The sequence below is a fragment of the Gymnodraco acuticeps genome, unplaced genomic scaffold (assembly GCF_902827175.1).
Source record: "Gymnodraco acuticeps unplaced genomic scaffold, fGymAcu1.1, whole genome shotgun sequence".
Classification (NCBI taxonomy): Eukaryota; Metazoa; Chordata; class Actinopteri; order Perciformes; family Bathydraconidae; genus Gymnodraco; species Gymnodraco acuticeps.
Window position 1 is genome coordinate 815,663 of NW_022989835.1, and position 16,359 is coordinate 832,021.

Below are 16,359 nucleotides of genomic sequence, written 5' to 3' on the forward strand. Positions count from 1 at the left end.
GCACTTTTGCTAAATGTTTAGACACATTGCTCGTGTTACCGCCCTTACATGCTGAACTCTCTTGGCAAGGAGCATTGTCCACCTCAAGACGGGTAACATTTAACCACACCTTGGAGCGCTTCTCTCCGCCATCCCCTCCGTGTGTTGCTGCTTGTAGCAGCCGCGTGTGTGTAAACTGCCCCGCCCCCTCGCGCACAGACTGGGGAGAGAGATCTCGTCTCGATTGGAAAGATCGAAAATACACCAACATTTGTTTGTCTTTTTGCATGTTAGAAACGAGTTGGCGACACTAAGACTGCGAGATAATGTTTGTGTAGCAATAATACATGACCTTTCTCTTTCTCAACTCGCTACTCGGAGGGAAGTCGCTGTCATATGCCTTGTGAACACTCCGATAATGCCTCTCCACGTTACCTTTCTTTGGCAGAGCGACGCTTGCTTTACAAATAAGGCAAATAACCTTTGAAAGTGACATCACAAACAAATATTCTTCCTCCCATTCTGGGTGGAAGTGGTTTGTCTTTAGCTTCTTGCTCGGTCCCGCACTCATTTTGTTGTTTGTCTCTTGTTTGTCTCTTTAACTTAATTTGAGTTTTCCCGGCACTTGACTGATTTTGTATCGCTTTGCATTCTGGGTTAACAGACTGGAAAGCGATAGGTCGCTTTTTCTGTCAATCAAGTAAACTCCTGAATTAAGTGGCAGGGAGGCCAAGGGAGGAGGGATCAAAACCTGTTTTGTCTATTTTAACGGAACAGGATTTTTTTTTTATGAATGACTCGCGATCTACCAGCATTGCCCCCGCGGTCGACCGGTCGCCCGGTGTCGACGTACTGGGCACCTCTGCTCAAAGGCGTTGACAGGGGGAGGGGGGGGGGGGGGGGGGGGGTGACGGGCGGTGGAGACTCCTCCATGTGTCTCATATGTCTCCCATAATCAGAACATTCCTCAGGCGGGTGCAGTGATAATTCTTCAGGGTTTTCTGCGCGATGTGTTGTGTCTTTCTCCTGTTTTGATTCCTCTTGCTGCTTGTCCTTGGCAGAGGGAACAGATTGATGACGCAGGCAGTTGAATATGTTAGAGATAAACAATTTCACTCCTGACTTGTTCAGGCAAACTCCATTTCCCTTGAAAAGATGTCTGCGGTCCCAGAAAAAGTTAAAATTGTCAATAAAATGAACAGAATGGTCAGTACAGACAGTTGAAAGCCAGGTGTTCAGTGCAAACAATCTGCTGAATCTCTCCACTCCTCTTCTGACTGGTGGTAGAGGGCCACTGATGAACACATCTGCATTTAGAGAGCTGACAGTTTCCAACAGACATTTAACCTGTTAAGCCCGAAGGTCCCCGCCGGCGGGGACCCTGTTTTTTTTTTTCACGACACTGTGTCTCAGGGCATCTTAATATTTAAAAACCTATGAATGTGTTATACCAGATTAACGAGAAGAATCTCAGCTAACTGACTATATGAACCATTTTTACCGAAACAAAACACAAGTCTCACAAGAAGCGTTAGCATTAGCCCTTAGCTAAAACGGGCAGATGCTACTTCCGGTGCTAACTAGCAAAAACGATCTTTAAAACGTAATATTTTCTACACAAACTACATATCATCTGAATGCTGATACTCCACAGATTATTTTGTTATAACTATCATCACTGTAGGACACAAACTCACTGAGATATCAACCAGAACAGAGAAGAAAATAAACAACAGTTTTCAAAACCATAACAATAATTATGTCTTACCGTTGCTGTTTTGTGATCAAAGCTCGTGTTCAAGGGAATTCAAACGCTGCTTAAGGTTAATCCAATGTCTATTAGTCACTTTAGAATTGTTCCTGATAATCTATCATTACATTCATGGCAGCAGAGTAGGTATAAAGTTTCGCAGTCCCGAGCTAATGCTGTCTCACGTGCTGTTTACGCAAACCTCTCTCTACTTTACGTAAGTGTTTAGCGGGACTTACCAACTGTCACTCGATTATATTGGCTCTAACGGTTCAGAAAAGGTGTCAATCACCCAAATCGACCAATGGGTTCCAAAGATATGATCCTGCGTATTATAAACTACGCCCGCTCCGGCTCCATTACGCATTACGCAGCCAGAAGGGAGAGCTTCACCACCGAGGCGAGCAGGTGCTAGAGATGCTAGCTGACGATAGCTCATACCAGATGACTCTTCGTCAGATGATGAAGATCTCCTCCAGCCAGACCTGGATCCGGACAGTAGTGACTCGGATGTTGAACTTCCACCACGGGAAAGGTATGTAATCTCTCTGTTTTTATATATTACTTATGTGTTTGGTGGAACTGCGTCACAGTGCTAGCTTAGCCAAGAAGCTACAGGAATGATTAGCCAAGAAGCTACAGGAATGATTAGGCAAAATGCTAAATAGTGTTACTTGTCTTTTTGGAGTTACATGTTCTAAATGAATGGCCAGTGAATGAATATATACATGTGTTTACTTATTTATTTGGTGTAATATTATTCATTTATAGTCCAATATTATCCTTTTTATATATTACTTTTGTGTTTGGTGGAACTGCATCACAGTGTTAGCTTAGCCAACAGGAATGATTAGGCAAAATGCTAAATAGTGTTACTTGTCTTTTTGGAGTTACATTTTCTAAATGAATGGCCAGTGAATGAATATACATGTGTTTACTTATTATTATTATGTAATATTATTCATTTATAGTCCAATATTATCCTATAAGTATAAGCCAGTGAATTAATCTAATCTCTTTGTTTTTCCACATTTGTTAGATGAGGAGTGACCCCAGCAGGACAAAGCCACACACCCAGAAGACTTTCAGGGAGCAGCTTGCTGCAGAATTGTTGGAGTTTGCTGAAGGCCCTGCTGAAGGCCCTGCACCTCCACCACCCCCACCTCCTCCTCCATCACTCACATGCATGTCCGAGTATTATGGGGAAGATGCCACCAAGGTCAGGAAGAACTGCAGCAGGTGCCTAGATGCTGGACTCAAAAGGGTGAAGACACCTGTGTACTGCAGGAAGTGCCAGGTCCCTCTGTGCTTCACTGTCAAAAAGAACTGTTTCAGGGAGTGGCACAACCTAAATACTGGAACATTCAGGTAGGTATAAAGTTCAGGTAGGTATAACGTTTTGCGAGTGTTTATTTAAAAAAAAAATACTTGTTGTTTTTATATACCTAGTGTGATTTTATTGTATAGTGTGTTGGTAAAATATTTGTTGTTTTTACAAACCTACAGTGTGGTTTTATTGTATAGTACATTGGTAAAATGTTTGTTTTTACATGCCTATAGTGTGTTGGTAAAATGTTTGAAATAAATCTGCCCCAGTTGGAGTCAAATGTTACCTATGTTTCTGTTTTTTTTTTTTATTGTGCAAGTACACCTACACACAATGACCTACAGTGTGGTTTTATTGTATAGTACGTTGGTACAGTTACATACACACAGCTACACTTACACATACACACCTACACATACCCACACAGCTACACACACCTACACATACCCACACAGCTACACTTACACATACACACCTACACATACACACCTACACACACACACACACACACACACACACACACACACACACACACACACACACACACACACACACACACACACACACACACACACACACACACACACACACACACACACACACACACACACACACACACACACACACACACACACACACACACACACACACACACACACACCTACATTTACACACACCTAGTACACACACACACAAAAATATATTTAAAAAAAAATTATTTAAATTTTTTTTTTTGGGTGGAATGAATACCTATAGTGATGATTCAATGTAATACAATGATTTTTATAGTCTGGTACCTGAAAAAGGTCAAATGGCACTGATGGAACCAAATGTGCCCAAATGTGCCCAAAGCTTATTCCGCCTGGACTTTATTTTCATAAACCTCTCTAAAAAGGTCAAATGTCACTTGTTTTGCCTCAATCTTGATACAGGGTACAGGTTATACTTTGGATTCCTAAAGCTTTTAGGCTACTAACCCATCATTCAAGGTTGGTCTTCACTATAAGTAATGGGTTTTCTTTAGGCGGAGACAGGAATTTACATTTTTTTGCTATGTTCCATCTGAATTTACTCTGACACAGAAAAATCTATATTGATTCTGACACTTCTACATCCAACTCACAGATGTAACCTTGCTTTGATAACAACAATTATTCATATACACCTTTTAGAAGTGAAGTTATAGTCATTTGTTCTGGGAATGTCATTTTCGCGCCTGAAACCTGAAAAACAGGCTCGGGGTTTAACAGGTTAAAGTCTTTTTTCAGCACTTCTGACTGTTGTTTCACAACATCATTTGTTCCAATGTGTAGTACCACATTCTTCACAGTCAGATGTTCAGCCCCAATATGCAGGATCTTCTCAGCCAAGTCAGAGACCACATCCTTGGGAAAACAGAGTACTTTGGTGTTGTTCTTATTACACAGACCTTTTACATCTCTTACAGCAGAGTCACCCACAATCAGAGTTTCAGGCCCAGTCGTTAGCTTTCCCTCTAGCCTTTTACTTTTGGAGTAGCTATTGGTCCTTACCCTGCTGTGTGAAGAGGACAGGTTATCCAGGTCATCAGATCTCCGGTTCTCGGTCAGCGGAGCGTATCTGTTCTGGATTGGCACACTTGGTGGTTTAGGAGGATTGTTTGTAATTCTCCCTTTAGCAGCTGTCCACTGCTGTTTCCTAGTATGAATAGAGGTTGAAGAGGTGCTCCTCCTGGGTGATGACAATGCAGGCCAGCCGGTCGCATCACAGATTTCTGAGCGCTGGGCTCTGCCTTTTATCCGAGGAAGGCTATGTGTATTATTTTTGTCATTAACCCTTTTCGGACCACTTATTTATTTATTTTGGTGATGATCCGACCTCCATGCTGCTACTCTGGTTCAAACTGCATCCACCAAACAATATGATTTATCTCGACCTCCCCAAAATAACCAAAATCTGACACGGTGTGAGATGTCTTTTGTAGCTGTTCTGTCGTCATTTCCTGCAATCTTCTTCAGAAAGTCAGTCAAAATGAATGAATGAATGGGCGTTTCTTTGACTATTTATAGGCAAATATGGGCGTTACGTGAAGCCCGCAAAAGCTGCACCGCATTTCGAGTCGATTGTGATTTATAAAGTGTTGAGATCTCCATATGAAGTGAATACTTAAAACGAAAGTTAATTATAAATCATATATGATCAATCATATTCTTGTATAAACCCATAATGAGAATGCTTCTTGATGGTTTTTGAATATGTATGTATGCTTACAATTTTATCTGTTGCTATTTGATAACTTTGCGTTTTGAAAAGAGGGTGTTGAGAGTTTTCATAGTATGTTTAATACTTAAAACGAAAGTTAGTTATAATCAAATATAATCAATTATATTCTTGTATAACCCACAATGAAAATGCTTCATATTTTAGGTTTTTCTATAGTTACAGTATAAACAAAACCAAGTGGTTTGTTAAGTTGAGTGTAAGGCCTATAAGAGTTATGGGTGTCTCTGATAAGAGAGTATGCCGTTTTTTCCCTCTCCTCTGACAGCAGTTCACAGGGAGGGGGGCTCCTGACTGAAGGAGAAATACATTGAGGGCCTCAAAAAGGTGGCTATGTCATAGCCATAGAATATGTCTGTTCATGTCCTGTTTTCTACACAAACATGGGAAGGTGTGTCTTAGGCCATAGCCAATAGAAGATGTTGGTTGGGAATAGAGGAGGTGTTTGTTTTTTGGGGTTTCGATCCGGTTTTTTGAGCATAAAGAGACTGGTTTTTTTTTAGAGAGCGCGAGAGAGAGGGGGGTTTCCCCTGGTATACTCTCTCCAGGTAGACTGTCCTTCGGAGCTGGGTTAATAGCTCTCGGTAAGGTTCTCTCAAACTTGGTAAATATCTCTTGAATTTGTTGGTTGAAATGCTGAGTGAATTTGGTTGAAATGCTGAGTGAATTTCTTTGAATGCTGAGTGAATTTCTTGGTTGGAATGCTGAGTGGAATGATTTGATGGGAGATGTGTTTGTGAGATGTGTTTGTTTGTAGTAACCGCCACCGTGAGGATCTTCCTCCGAAATACCTGCGGGAGATAGGTATGTGTTTGTGGATGTTAGTACCCGCCATCTGTGTCGGATAGGAGTGTGTTCGTAATTAGTAACCGCCACCGTGAGGATCTTCCTCCGAAATACCTGCGGGAGATAGGTGTGTGTTTTTGAATGTTAGTACCCGCCGTCTGTGTCGGAAAAAAGGTATGAACCTGATGTGAATTGATTGGGTGAAAATGAAAGTTTGAATTCAGATTTTTATTTTTATTATTTTTATTGTCTTTTTATGAGGAAATACCTCTAAATTTTATCGGGAGATTTTTTAAATGTCACAACTGAATTGGGCAGTTGAAATTAAACATTTTGGTAATAAATGTAAGACTGTGAATTAAAGTTTCATATTTGAACATGATCACAGCACCATTTTTTTTAGTATGATTATAATGTTGTAAAGAGAGAAGGTAAAAACCCTGTATTAGTTTGGACCTATTTTTCTTCAAATAAACTGATCCCACCTTTTTGGACTGGGATAACTTAAAAGACACCTGTGCTCTCCTCTCCTGCTTAAAAGGTAAGACTGCACTCTGCCACACACACTTAGGTAGGAGCACACTCCATTTACTGATATCAAAATCCTTCGGGATCCCTTAAACAGATTAAAAAAGAGTTGTCTGAATTGAAACAGCAGTTAATTGAACCTGGTTCTTCGGGGAGTTAATAGAGGTGAGATCTTGCTGACGTTGGTGGATCTGAGCCAAGCAGTAAACTTACATAGACTCAATAACTTCGGTCAGGTCAATTAGTAGCTCAGAGTAATTTACCGGAATAAATTATCAGGACCTCGCCGACTCTAAACATGGCGCCCAACGTGGGGCTCTGTGAAAAGTAATACTTTTACAGAGTCAAAATACAAGAACCAAAACGACCTAGTGACAAAAGTCGATGAGTATAAATCAGCGAAATACAGGCTGAAAGTCTTGTTAAAATACCTACCCGAATCCTAGAATATATATTTTAACCTAAAAGTGTAGTAATTTAAGTTGATACTATTGCACCGGACTGAGGGTTATATTATATCGGATATTGCTGTCTGTTAAAGAAGCTAAAGTAGGTTCTTCTTCCCCTAGCCAAATTGGGAAGCCCCTGTGGTCCCTTTAAACACAGGTTTGGTGGCTAGTAGTGAAGTCAGTAGGAGCACTGCTCAGTACCTTTTTTATTACTTTGAAACTTATAGGTAGGACTTGACAAAGAGCTGCGGTTTGAACTTTTGCGTTAAAACATAACGTGGGGAAGAGTTAATGGGAGATTTAATAAAGATAAACATAGGTCTAAAGGTACCTATGCTGTTGAAACAGCTCGAAGCTCGGTACATAACACTCTTAACTGAGGTATCCGCATGTACTAGCTGAATCCAGAAAGAGTAACCTAGAACCAAGTGACGGTATAGTTGGAACTGATCCTCCGGTGTGAGTAATAGCCTAGGAACTTGCATGTGTATAAAAGAGTGAACGTAAACCCTTAAATAAAATAAAAAATGTAAAAAAAATAAATGGCGGACGAGGTTAGAACGCAGTTTTTAATGACTCGGAGCCAACCACACAGGGAGGGATACACAGAAGCAAAATCCGGAGCTTCTGCCCGCCCTGGTCAGCTTAGCCCAGACCCACGGGCGTACCGCGACCAAAATACGTTTCCTGTCAGACTACCGTTTGGACAGAGAGCAACAAGCAGGTGGTATAATGTCTGAAACCCTACCTCCACCATACAGGGATAAAAGCTAAAAAATGCCATTTAGGAGTATCTCATCTACGACTAGAAGAAAACACATTGTTAGACATGATATTCAGGGAAAAGGAATGTTGGAAATAATAATGTCAAATATTGAAAATCTTAAACTGGATCAACAAACCATGTTAGTGAACCCTGCTAATAGGAAGCTAAAACATGCAGGAAAAATAGCAGTAGCTCTGGCAAAGAGAATAGGTCCTAGCATGAAAGCACAGAGTGATAATATGATAAGGACTATTCAACTGTCAGAAGGCAATGTGGTGATCAGATGACCCACAAATACCGGTTGTTTTGCATGTACTTTTAAGAAAAAACCTATGTGGGAACTATCAGCAGATATCAAGCCCCAACAATATCTTCAAAACTAATATGAGAAAGTTTTTTGCGAAGCTAAAGCTCAAATACTTTACCAAAATCAACTAAACTATTTGCTTTTGACCCCTTTCTGGAAATGGGATTTTCCGTTACACAACAGAAAACTCAATTCAGGCCTAAAGAACGCTTTAAAGACAAGTCAGGGAGAGTAAAATGTGGTGCTATTTTACACTTTTGGGAAAAAAATCTCCTCCTTTCTATGCTCCCGAGGTGCTGCAGAAACACGCAGCACATGGGGTCAGAGACAGGCATGACCTCTGGAGGGGAAGAAAATCTGAGCAGACAACAGAGAGACCCATTAAAAAATTATATGGCCTCTACTCAGGGAGGAAGATCTGGAGATTGTAAAGGAACTCTCCCAGAGTAGGCTACCCATCCCCCACCCAGCACAAGGGGAAGAGTTCCTCTCACCAAAGAACAAATCAACTCTTAACCAAGTCAGATCTAAAATAGACATAGCTCCAGTTGTTAAGAAAAGAGGGAGATTCAAAAAATTATCTTAACACCAGAACAAAAATATCAATATCAAAAACCAAAAGAGTATGTTGAGACCCATTCTCAGAAACTAACAATGCGAGATATGAAGAAAGCTTGAGAAGTTCATCTAGCCACGAATGATTTAGGAGGAGGTGTGGAGATAAGGAACCAGGGTGATAGAAAATCTGTGTTATTCATGTCCATGACTTGATCAGGAACAGAGGAAAAATTCTCTCCTGAAGAGAAGCATCTTGCACTTGCATTCAGATTTTATCCAGCCCTGAGGGAAATGTCTCAAGGTACCAAAATGTGCATATACACTCTTTATTTTTCAATATCTGAAGCTACTAAACAAACTGTTCAGGGAGCAAAAGCAATGATAAGTGGATGGGGAAAATGGAAGATGATGATGTCTGATCCAGATGTGGTGTGTAAAGGACCTCAGGAAGTAAGCCACAAAGGGAAACAATGACACCTTTACAGGAAACCGCTGCTCCAAAGATAACACTGTTGACAGAGGGGAGTTTGCGAAAAGGTGACCAAACAGCCACTTGGGCCTTTATAATGAAAACGAATTCAGGTGAAGTACTTTGCAAGCAAAGGGGTGCTATACCAGGTACAGTACAGACTGCTGAGGAAAAGGCCATTGTTGAGGGACTTCTTTTTGCTAAAAAAGGTAAAATAACACATATCCGTATTGTTACTGATAGTGATTATTGTTACAAAGCGGGTAAAAAAGAGCTTAATAATTGGGAACAAAGGCAGTTCAAAAATGTGAAAGGTGAAGCGCTGACACATGCCTTATCTATTGAGGGTCTTATTGCAGAGTTAAAGGCAGGCATGTAGAGTGGAATCATGTCCGTAGCCATACAGATAAAATCGAATTTGACTATCAGGGTAATAGAGAAGTTTTACCTTGCTTAAAGCACGGGACGAGTTAACCACCTGACTGCCATATTCCCTAGAATATGGAAAAAGGGTGGAAGCATTCACGTACCACCTGAAGAAGCTCCTTAGGTTGTGTGTGAATTACACAGCAGTTTAGGCCATGTGGGCCTATTTCGGATGAGAAAATAGTGTCTCCACCATAAAATCCTCTTACCGAAACTGCGATTTGCACCTACAACACACATGGTCAACATATCTTCAATGTGTAGAGGTGGATGGAGTATAAAAACTGTAAAACAAATTGGGACATTCCAATCAATTTGACAAGGCTGAATATATTCCTATATGTATGGAAAAGCTACCTAGGGAAAAGGTCAGGTCATATCTAACTATCACACCTTTTCCATTTAAGTTCAGAAATCGTGTATGGGTGACCAGAAAGGGGCAAAGTCCAGAGAAGGGTTAGCTTAAAACTAAATCAGAAGGTTTGGATACAGTGAAGTCAATTTCTGGGAAAGTAGTTTCACTCCAGAAGAGAGGACCGGTTCACCCGAGACAACTGAGTTTAGAATCCAGATAGGAATATGACTGCGGCCTACCCATCCACTGTTGATGCTATCAGTCTCACATCACATGACATGTTTTGCACACACACGTGGCAGTTAATGTGCTTTCTTCCACAGGAGAGGATGGCTTTTTGTGGGATCTTCCCGCAATAAGTTAGAATTTGTCTTGGTAAATTCTGTACCAAGGGATATTCGATAGAGCAAAAGAGGGAATTTAAATCTGAGTAACAAGCAATAGCTCAAATGCAAAGGATTTAGCAGTAGAACTGTTAGAATCTTTAGTGAATTATGCAAAGAAAGATGGCAAGACGAAACTCTGTCTATTAGCATATGGATCATTAGAGCTTGAATGGAGAATACCTTAGTATCAAAGAGGAAATGGAAAATAACCTTTATATTATTTTTCTCATTGTTTTTTAACTTTACACTATTAGTTTTCTTTTCAGTTATTTTAATTGTTATACGCTTACACCCTAAAAGAGTATTCATTTAAATTCGATTTTTTTTGAGCACATCTCTCCTTCTTTTTTGCTGGTTCTCACACAGCATGAAGGTGTAGGGCTGTCAGGTCGTTAAACTGATAAGAGTAAATTATGGCCCAGTGCTTTCTGCCATTAGAGGCCAACTGAGTAAGAGGAGAAACAATCACCTTGCTGTATATAGAAATTCCAGAGCAATATGGAATACATGACCCTCTTGAGAAAACCCTTGGGGAAGTTGTTTATTTTTTATTATTTTTTTAACTGAAACAACTTTTTATGAATCAGAGAAATGATTTATACTTGATTTTAGCTATATTGTTGAGATTAATACCTCAGCAATCTACCAAGAGGATTTTAACCTGCCTAGCGGGGAAACTTCAGTCACAGTGCCTCAAGTGAAGCCAAGTCCTGGACCCAGGAAACCTGTGCAGCATGGATCAGCGGCTGAGTCACCTGTACCCCTGTGGAGGATGATGTTTCTTCCAGCTCTGTGGGACAGGCTGCATCTCTACCCGCTGAGCCACTCAGATCGCAGTGGATTTCCCAGAAAAGGATGACGACTACCTGATAACTGCATGGTCAGATATCAGACGCCAGGTAGCAGCAGCCCTACCTACCTCCTGCCACTGGTCCACTTCACCATCTCCAACCCGGCGACTTCGTGCTGGTCAAGGACTTCCGGAGAAAGAGCTGAAAATCCAACCGTTGGCAAGGTCCCTACCAGGTGCTCCTCATCACCCAGACAGCGGTCAAGGTCACCGAGAGAGCCACGTGGGTCCATGTCAGCCACTGCAAGGTCGTAGTCACAGGCCAGGAGAGACGGTAGAAACAGACGACAACAAGTGACGTGTCCTAGTCACCAACGGAAGACGACAACAAGTGACGTGTCCTAGTCACCAACGGAAGACGACAACAAGTGACGTGCCAAGTCATCACCAGCACCACACTCGCACCACATACACCTAATCTCACACTGCACACACAGGATGTCATGAGCGAGTGCCAGCTAAGCTGTTTCATATGCCTCTGGTTCCTCGTTTGTGCTATCATTGTGTGGGGCCTCATTGACGTTGTCACAAAGTCATGAGCGATTATTGACGAGGTCTAAAAAATCCATAAAAATGTCGACCGAGTTATCTGGCCTTTCGTTTGGAGATGTCGTCCAGCGAAAAACTGCAACCCCTCCATGGTCAGGGTCAAGGATTTACATCAGATAGCAACATGGATTTAGGAATCTACACCGGAACCACAGATAGGCCCCCGCTCGAGAACATTCCAGTGAGGTACCATGTTTTCGGTGTTTTTCACACCAGGGTCATCAAAAGGTCGTCCTGATTACACATACTGAAGAACTTTTCATGATATTGATGCTTGAAGTTTTACGGATGTGTTTTTACGATTTTATCTGTTGCTATTTGATAACTTTGCGTTTTGAAAAGAGGGTGTTGAGATCTCCATATGAAGTGAATACTTAAAACGAAAGTTAATTATAAATCATATATGATCAATCATATTCTTGTATAAACCCATAATGAGAATGCTTCTTGATGGTTTTTGAATATGTATGTATGCTTACAATTTTATCTGTTGCTATTTGATAACTTTGCGTTTTGAAAAGAGGGTGTTGAGAGTTTTCATAGTATGTTTAATACTTAAAACGAAAGTTAGTTATAATCAAATATAATCAATTATATTCTTGTATAACCCACAATGAAAATGCTTCATATTTTAGGTTTTTCTATAGTTACAGTATAAACAAAACCAAGTGGTTTGTTAAGTTGAGTGTAAGGCCTATAAGAGTTATGGGTGTCTCTGATAAGAGAGTATGTCGTTTTTTCCCTCTCCTCTGACAGCAGTTCACAGGGAGGGGGGCTCCTGACTGAAGGAGAAATACATTGAGGGCCTCAAAAAGGTGGCTATGTCATAGTCATAGAATATGTCTGTTCATGTCCTGTTTTCTACACAAACATGGGAAGGTGTGTCTTAGGCCATAGCCAATAGAAGATGTTGGTTGGGAATAGAGGAGGTGTTTGTTTTTTGGGGTTTCGATCCGGTTTTTTGAGCATAAAGAGACTGGTATTTTTTTAGAGAGCGCGAGAGAGAGGGGGGGTTTCCCCTGGTATACTCTCTCCAGGTAGACTGTCCTTCAGAGCTGGGTTAATAGCTCTCGGTAAGGTTCTCTCAAACTTGGTAAATATCTCTTGAATTTGTTGGTTGAAATGCTGAGTGAATTTGGTTGAAATGCTGAGTGAATTTCTTTGAATGCTGAGTGAATTTCTTGGTTGGAATGCTGAGTGGAATGATTTGATGGGAGATGTGTTTGTGAGATGTGTTTGTTTGTAGTAACCGCCACCGTGAGGATCTTCCTCCGAAATACCTGCGGGAGATAGGTATGTGTTTGTGGATGTTAGTACCCGCCATCTGTGTCGGATAGGAGTGTGTTCGTAATTAGTAACCGCCACCGTGAGGATCTTCCTCCGAAATACCTGCGGGAGATAGGTGTGTGTTTTTGAATGTTAGTACCCGCCGTCTGTGTCGGAAAAAAAGGTATGAACCTGATGTGAATTGATTGGGTGAAAATGAAAGTTTGAATTCAGATTTTTATTGACACCGGTCTTTTTATGAGGAAATACCTCTACATTTTATCGGGAGATTTTTAAAATATCACAACTGAATTGGGCAGTTGAAATTAAACATTTTGGTAATAAATGTAAGACTGTGAATTAAAGTTTCATATTTGAACATGATCACAGCACCATTTTTTTTAGTATGATTATAATGTTGTAAAGAGAGAAGGTAAAAACCCTGTATTAGTTTGGACCTATTTTTCTTCAAATAAACTGATCCCACCTTTTTGGACTGGGATAACTTAAAAGACACCTGTGCTCTCCTCTCCTGCTTAAAAGGTAAGACTGCACTCTGCCACACACACTTAGGTAGGAACACACTCCATTTACTGATATCAAAATCCTTCGGGATCCCTTAAACAGATTAAAAACGAGTTGTATGAATTGAAACAGCAGTTAATTGAACCTGGTTCTTCGGGGAGTTAATAGAGGTGAGATCTTGCTGACGTTGGTGGATCTGAGCCAAGCAGTAAACTTACATAGACTCAATAACTTCGGTCAGGTCAATTAGTAGGTCAGAGTAATTTACCGGAATAAATGATCAGGACCTCGCCGACTCTAAACAAAAGGGAAACCGGCGTAGGAAGTGCTGTACACACTTTCCTCACCGGTACGCAATGTTTGGTGAATCGGAAAATGTCGGAACATTTCTGTACCTATTTTTTGGATTTCTACTACGTAAGCAACCTTCCCACGTGAATCCTACACACGGCGTTATAAATGAGGCCCCTGAGCTTTGAAGAACAGATCTATGGTGTTATTTTACTTGCAAAAAGAAAACAAATTTAACTATCGGTCCTACTGAGTGAAACAACAAGCAAAACGACATCAAAACATGTTTTTTGTGTTCTAATGAAAAATAGTTTTCTTTCTGAGAACCTACACTCTGTATTTGCATCAGTTTAAGTGTCTAAACAGTACAGTCGGAAATATTGTTAACACCTGTGAGGCAGAAAGAGATGGAAATTTGCAAAATGAAATACTCCTGTTGAATGTTGCAGCTACAAGAATATAAGAGTTTTGAGAGAAGGAAGTCCCGCTGGTCATACTCTTTTCATTCTGAAGACATACACTGTCAAGTGAAACCAATATCAAAATCAAGTACCAAACATTTTGTAGCAAAACTCTATCTGACATATTCTTAATTTATCAGTCATTAGCCTACTTTAATGCACATTATGGTTTTAGCTCTTTTCTGGACAAATTCAACTTTAACATGCATTCTGAAGCCGGACATGTTAGGACTAATAAGTACCTGGCCTGCTTTTAAAGGGAGGCAATCCTCATGACACGCATTTTTAAATAATTATCATCCGATAAAACAGACCAGTCTCTGCCAGTCTTTTTTTCTTTTTTTTAATCCGATGACGTTATCAGTGATTTTAAGCTGATTAATTACTGAAATAACATCAACCCTGTGGGCGGCGCCATTTTGACGAGTCACATGACTTATTTTATCGGAAGTGACGTGAACTATGCGTTTGGTGTCGAGGACAAATTGGGTTGTGTGTGCCAGAGTTCCCGGTCAACAAAATGAGAAAAGTGCCGGTCAAAAGTCTTCTTTGTTATTTATTGTGCTTTAAAACAAATTGATATGATTCGATATTAAACAAACTAATCATAGTAGATTAACTATTCAAAAGTGTACAGTAACTTATAATAACACGGGAATAATAAACGGAGCGCTCTCTGCTTCTCCTGACAGCCCGTCAGTATCATGCAGCTCGCGGATCAGTAATGAGTGACCCGACAGTAAAACTAAACTTATCTAGTTTAGGTAGTTTGAGAGGTCATTAAAATAGCTATGTGTGATATTCTAACCTGAAGTTTGTGTTTTGTTCCGCTCACCGCTGCAGGTGATTATGCAGAGCTGCGTGTCGACTCGTCAGCAGCAGCTGATCTCTCTCTCCCGTCAGATTAGACTTCACTCGCGTTTATGTCCATATCGATCAGATCCAGCTAGTTCTAGCTAATGATAGGACTACCTGCTTATTAAAAGACACCTAAACAATAAGCGTCGCTATGCAACTGGGTGAGGCCACAAAGTATAGCGCAGCATTATGCATTTGTTTACATGCCCACCGGAACCCCGAGGCATTACCAACAGATCAACGCACAATCAACCCATCCACGACATCTCTTTCTCCACATTACGTGTTAGACATTATAATGGACTATTCTTGTCTGTCACATACTCTTTTGTCTGTCACATAAGTGGCGCAACTGAAGCGGTATTGCGCTAAGGGGAAATTATTTTGAACGAACACTTTGACTGTGCTGTTCTCAATACAGCTTTTTCTAACACCACAGTGTCGAATTCCCTGTGTAAACATATGCAATCCAAGTCATCTGTGAACAATTTATTTTCAAGCTCTTCAAGCTCATGACAACATATGTTCATAAGAGGATTGTCCATGGCTACACACCAATCGCAAGTACACCATTCATGTACAGGTCTCCCTACTCGCCCCCCGAAATCAATTGCACGAGTAAAGGGATCGTCTCCAGCAAGATCACCGTGCTGTTCATCCACATCGTCACTGTCCCTGGATTCCTGACGGTTCTCCTGACTTGGCTGTATGGCTGAATTCCCCCATCCAATCTCTCCACATTGCTCAAAACTTCTTCCTCGGCTGACGAGTCCGAACTCGAATACTCCGCCATGTTTTCGTCGAATGAGCTGTTCGTGTGTTTGCAAAGTGAACGCATAGATGACGTCACGACCTAATTTTTCGGATCATGTGACTACTGAAAATGGCCAAAATGGCAGCTGCCTGACGGAATATACAGGTTTTGATTAAAAAAAAAGAGCTATAAAATCATTATTTACCGGGGAATATCGCTGATTTCTTCAGGATATGGTTTAAACATAATGTTTCACTAAATACTGAAGTTTTTATGAACTATCTAATGACTGGAGCCTTCCTTTAACGTTTTTGTGTTTTTTGGGACCAGCTTTAATTTAGTTAGCTTTTTGTCCATTCTTTCATACCTGCCTCCCCTAATTTTATATTGCATTTGGGTAATTTTTGTTAACTCTGTGACAGTAAGGACCGACCAGAAATGGACCCAGCAATTTTTGATG